Below are 5,955 nucleotides of genomic sequence, written 5' to 3'. Positions count from 1 at the left end.
CCACACCGATACATTCCATTCCTGGATATATTAACTATATCACACACTCCCACATCGATACATTCCATCCCTTGATATATTAACTATATCACACAGTCCCACACCGATACATTCCATCCCTGGATATATTAACTATATCACACACTCCCACATCGATACATTCCATCCCTGGGTGTATTTACAATATTACACACTCCCACACGGATACATTCCATCCTTGTGTATGGTAACTATATCCCAAGACAAGGATGGGATTTCTATTTAATGCTGACATCAGCAGTATTCCAGTGATATCACACTAACTGTTAAATAACCCAATTTTGGAAAGACAAGTAGGTGATTCATAGCATGAACCAAAATCTTATGCTATTCCAGAATGATGATGCACAATCAGGTGTACTGGGGGCCAACTCTGCTCTGCCAACAGGAGCAAGGGGGACTGCAGACCTATCCTGACTGGCAGTTCTCACAAGGAGATGATCATGAGATACTGCAGACCTATCCTGGTAGGCAGTTCTCACAAGGAGATGATCACGAGGTACTGCAGATCTATCCTGACTGGCAGTTCTCACAAGATGACCATGAGGTACTGCAGACCTATCCTGACTGGCAGTTCTCACAAGATGACCATGAGGTACTGCAGACCTATCCTGACTGGCAGTTCTCACAAGATGACCATGAGGTACTGCAGATCTATCCTGACTGGCAGTTCTCACAAGATGACCATGAGGTACTGCAGACCTATCCTGACTGGCAGTTCTCACAAGATGATCATGAGGTACTGCAGACCTATTCTGACTGGCAGTTCTCACAAGGAGATGGTCAGGAGGTACAGCAGACCTATCCTGACTGGCAGTTCTCACAAGATGATCAGGAGGTACTGCAGACCTATCCTGACTGGCAGTTCTCACAAGGAGATGGTCAGGAGGTACAGCAGACCTATCCTGGCTGGCAGTTCTCACAAGATGATCATGAGGTACTGCAGACCTATTCTGACTGGCAGTTCTCACAAGGAGATGGTCAGGAGATACAGCAGACCTATTCTGACTGGCAGTTCTCACAAGGAGATGATCACGAGGTACAGCAGACCTATCCTGACTGGCAGTTCTCACAAGATGATCATGAGGTACTGCAGACCTATCCTGGCTGGCAGTTCTCACAAGGAGATGGTCAGGAGGTACTGCAGACCTATCCTGACTGGCAGTTCTCACAAGATGGTCAGGAGGTACTGCAGACCTATCCTGACTGGCAGTTCTCACAAGATGATCACGAGGTACAGCAGACCTATCCTGGCTGGCAGTTCTCACAAGGAGATGATCATGAGGTACTGCAGATCTATCCTGACTGGCAGTTCTCACAAGATGATCATGAGGTACTGCAGACCTATTCTGACTGGCAGTTCTCACAAGGAGATGGTCAGGAGGTACAGCAGACCTATCCTGACTGGCAGTTCTCACAAGATGATCATGAGGTACTGCAGACCTATCCTGGCTGGCAGTTCTCACAAGGAGATGATCACGAGGTACAGCAGATCTATCCTGACTGGCAGTTCTCACAAGATGATCATGAGGTACTGCAGACCTATCCTGGCTGGCAGTTCTCACAAGGAGATGGTCAGGAGGTACTGCAGACCTATCCTGACTGGCAGTTCTCACAAGATGGTCAGGAGGTACTGCAGACCTATCCTGGCTGGCAGTTCTCACAAGATGGTCAGGAGGTACTGCAGACCTATCCTGGCTGGCAGTTCTCACAAGTAGATGAAGGTCTTACCTGTGATGATCCTGGGCAGAATAGGCCATAAACGGCGACTATGCTTGTCATAAGAGGCGACTAACAGGATCGGGTGGTCAGGCTCACTGACTTGGATGATGCATGTCATCGCATCCCAATTGTGTAGATCGATGCTCATTGTATCAATCACTGGATTGTCTGGTCCAGACTCGATTTCAGACTGCCGTCATATAGCTGCCATATTGCTGTGTACAGCATTGAACAAAAAACAAACAAACAACAAACCTGATGGTCAAAGGTATAAGTTGTGTCAAATATCACAATGCACAGCAATGAATAGCATGTGTTGATGCACATGCCACATTTATACTAATTGTGAAATTTTCAAAATGGTACATGCAGAAATGACTGAGCAATGGCCACAAATGATATTTTAAATTCAGCTGACAGTCACAGACTCAATTAGACTTCAGTAAGCAGTCTTAAGAGGCATCATTGCATCAAATTCTTAAAGTGCAAGCTTCATAATCATCATAAAGTAGAACAAGGCACATGGGGATCAAATTAAAACAGGCAACAAATGGAACATATGTTATTCCACATACGACACACTTCATCATGACACATTCAGAAATGATGGACTAATGGGCAAAAATGACAGTGTTAATGATTACAATCTGCTGAGTATTCTGTGAGCATGTTCAATAGACACCATAGCTGGGATCACTGATGGAATGTTTCAATTTCATACACAGCCTTGCTCCTTCAGCACAGGTGTCGAGAATGTTAGGGCTGCTTCAGCACAGGTGTCGAGAATGTTAGGGCTGCTTTAGAACAGGTGTCGAGAATGTTAACGCTGCTTCAGAACAGGTGTCGAGAATGTTAGGGCTGCTTCAGAACAGGTGTCGAGAATGTTAACGCTGCTTCAGAACAGGTGACGAGAATGTTAACGCTGCTTCAGAACAGGTGTCGAGAATGTTAAAGGGGCACTGATCTAATGCATTTCCCCGGACTGGTTGTTGCCTTTGTTATTGTTTTTTCCCAGTGAGTACCCGGATGTATAGCAGAAATCTAGACTAGTTCTCGACCTCTGCTGCGCCATTCGTAAGCGCATTAGTCACTTTTATGGGAAGTAATAATGGCGTATCGTCACATTGATCAATCAAATGAAATACAGTTTTCGAGATAATAAGGAAATGTAGGTATCTTTGTGGGTAGCATCAGTAAAGGTGACGAAGTTTTGATAAGTCACTAGCTTGGTAATTTTGCAATTTTCGTTTACACTATTTTGACACAAAGTAAATATTTCACCTGAGCATTGCTTTTTTTATAGTGTGTATATTTTTTTACTGTCAAAATCTGTAACATTTTCAAATTTATTAAACGCCTAAATATCCAGTTATTTTACAAAGTGACTGAAAAACATTTTTCCATCTGTATTATCATGATAACGAATTCCAAACATGTTTGATGTTTAATGTCATCACCAAGAGACTGAAATGTTACGCTGAAAAGTACATTTCTATGTTGTTTTGCTTCTAATCCTTCATAATAATCTGTTGTGATGTTTTTAGGCCCTTTTGATCGTCTTAATCAATTTTAGTCAATGTGGACAGATTTTTCAGTCAAAATGACTGAAATATTTACACATTTTACAAATTGACGGTAATATATACACGCTTACAAAGGAAAATACTTGTGAAAACGTCTATCGCGCATTGAAGAATTTCCCAACCAAGACGTAGAGGAACAAGAACGAATCGGTTCAATGCTACAGCAAATGAAGGAAAACAAAATGCAAATACATTAATTACAACCTACCCAATTTATGTGTATAATTTTAGGCAGCTTCCTTGTTCGAGGAATGTATCCGTGAATATCTACAGAAAGGAACAATATCCCACTCGTCTGCAGCTGTACAAAGAAACTTATTCGATGTCACGTGTCTCTGTAACAATCAAGATATATATCGTTTTGGGATATTATAACCTGTGTTAGTTTCTCAACTGATCACTTAGATTGTTTCAGGTGTTTCACATACTTGTCAAGTCTCAAGGGTCGGCTGAGAAAGCCCACGTGACAACTATTTTCATAACGTCCACAGTTCCTAAAAAAATCCATTGAGTGATAGATAACAATGAGCAATCAATCCATGTATTATCAGTTAACCCTTTGAACAAAGTATGTTGTTTTTACATCAGCACTTCACGCCATGATATGAGTGTATTCCCTTTGTTTTAGTAAACCTAGACATGTAAACACTCACTTTTGACATATCCACTGTGCAAGATAACAGTGATTAATCAATCAATAATTGCTTTAGATCAGTGCCCCTTTAACGCTGCTTCAGAACGGGTGTAGAGAATGTTAATGCTGCTTCAGAACACATCAAGAATGTTAACAGTGATGAGCTACCTGGTCATGTGAGCTAAAAATATACTTAAAAAATACTTGTAATAGATAACAACAAATTGCAACAAATACCCCCAAACAATGTAAAGGCACTACATATATATGCAATGTTTATGATAACTTGTTTAAAAATATACAATGACACTGCACCAGTCAACTCTAATAATGTACACTGGCACCAACACTTGAGTGAATCAGTAGTGGTTTACAACCAAATTATCAAGACAAACACAAACAGCATGCTACAGAACAGCGAGGACAATCACAGCCTGCTGTGTTGACAGATGATGTATCAACATACATTACATGAGCTCCACATGGTCCCACCATCATGGATGCAGCCCTCAGTCTATGATACCATGGACATGATACCTAGGACGTGACACCATGATGTCCAGGACATGACATCTGGGATGTGACACCATGATGCCCAGGACATGACATCTGGGACGTGACACCATGATGCCCAGGACATGACATCTGGGACATGACACCATGATGCCCAGGACATCGAGGATGTGACACCATGATGCCCAGGACATTTAGGACGTGACACCATGATGCCCAGGACATGACATCTGGGACGTGACATCATGATGCCCAGGACATGACATCTGGGATGTGACACCATGATGCCCAGGACATCTAGGACGTGACACCATGATCCCAAGGACATCTGGGACGTGACACCATGATGCCCAGGACATGACATCTGAGACGTGACAACATGATGCCCAGGACATGACATCTGGGACATGACACCATGATGCCCAGGACATCTAGGACGTGACACCATGATGCCCAGGACATTTAGGACGTGACACCATGATGCCCAGGACATGACATCTGGGACGTGACATCATGATGCCCAGGACATGACATCTGGGACGTGACACCATGATGCCCAGGACATGATATCTAGGACGTGACACCATGATGCCCAGGACATCTAGGACGTGACACAAGGATGCCCAGGACATGACATCTGGGCCATGACACCATGATGCCCAGGACGTGACATCTGGGATGTGACACCATGATGCCCAGGACATCTAGGATGTGACACCATGATGCCCAGGACATCTAGGACATGACACCATGATGCCCAGGACATGACATCTGGGACGTGACACCATGATGCCCAGGACATCTAGGACGTGACACCATGATGCCCAGGACATGACATCTGGGATGTGACACCATGATGCCCAGGACATGACATCTGGGACGTGACACCATGATGCCCAGGACATGACATCTAGGAGGTGACACCATGATGCCCAGGACATGACATCTGGGACGTGACACCATGATGCCCAGGACATCTAGGACGTGACACCATGATGCCCAGGACATGACATCTGGAACGTGACACCATGATGCCCAGGACATGCTATCTAGGAGGTGACACCATGATGCCCAGGACATGACATCTGGGACGTGACACTATGATGCCCAGGACATGCTATCTAGGAGGTGACACCATGATGCCCAGGACATGACATCTGGGACGTGACACCATGATGCCCAGGACATCTAGGACGTGACACCATGATGCCCAGGACATGACATCTGGGATGTGACACCATGATGCCCAGGACATGACATCTGGGACGTGACACCATGATGCCCAGGACATGACATCTGGGACGTGACACCATGATGCCCAGGACATGACATCTGGGACGTGACACCATGATGCCCAGGACATCTAGGACGTGACACCATGATGCCCAGGACATGACATCTGGAACGTGACACCATGATGCCCAGGACATTATATCTAGGAGGTGACACCATGATGCCCAGGAC

Source organism: Haliotis rufescens, unplaced genomic scaffold (genome assembly GCF_023055435.1).
Source record: "Haliotis rufescens isolate VD_foot unplaced genomic scaffold, xgHalRufe1.0.p SCAF_20, whole genome shotgun sequence".
Classification (NCBI taxonomy): domain Eukaryota; kingdom Metazoa; phylum Mollusca; class Gastropoda; order Lepetellida; family Haliotidae; genus Haliotis; species Haliotis rufescens.
Note: the sequence above shows the minus strand (reverse complement) of the source record.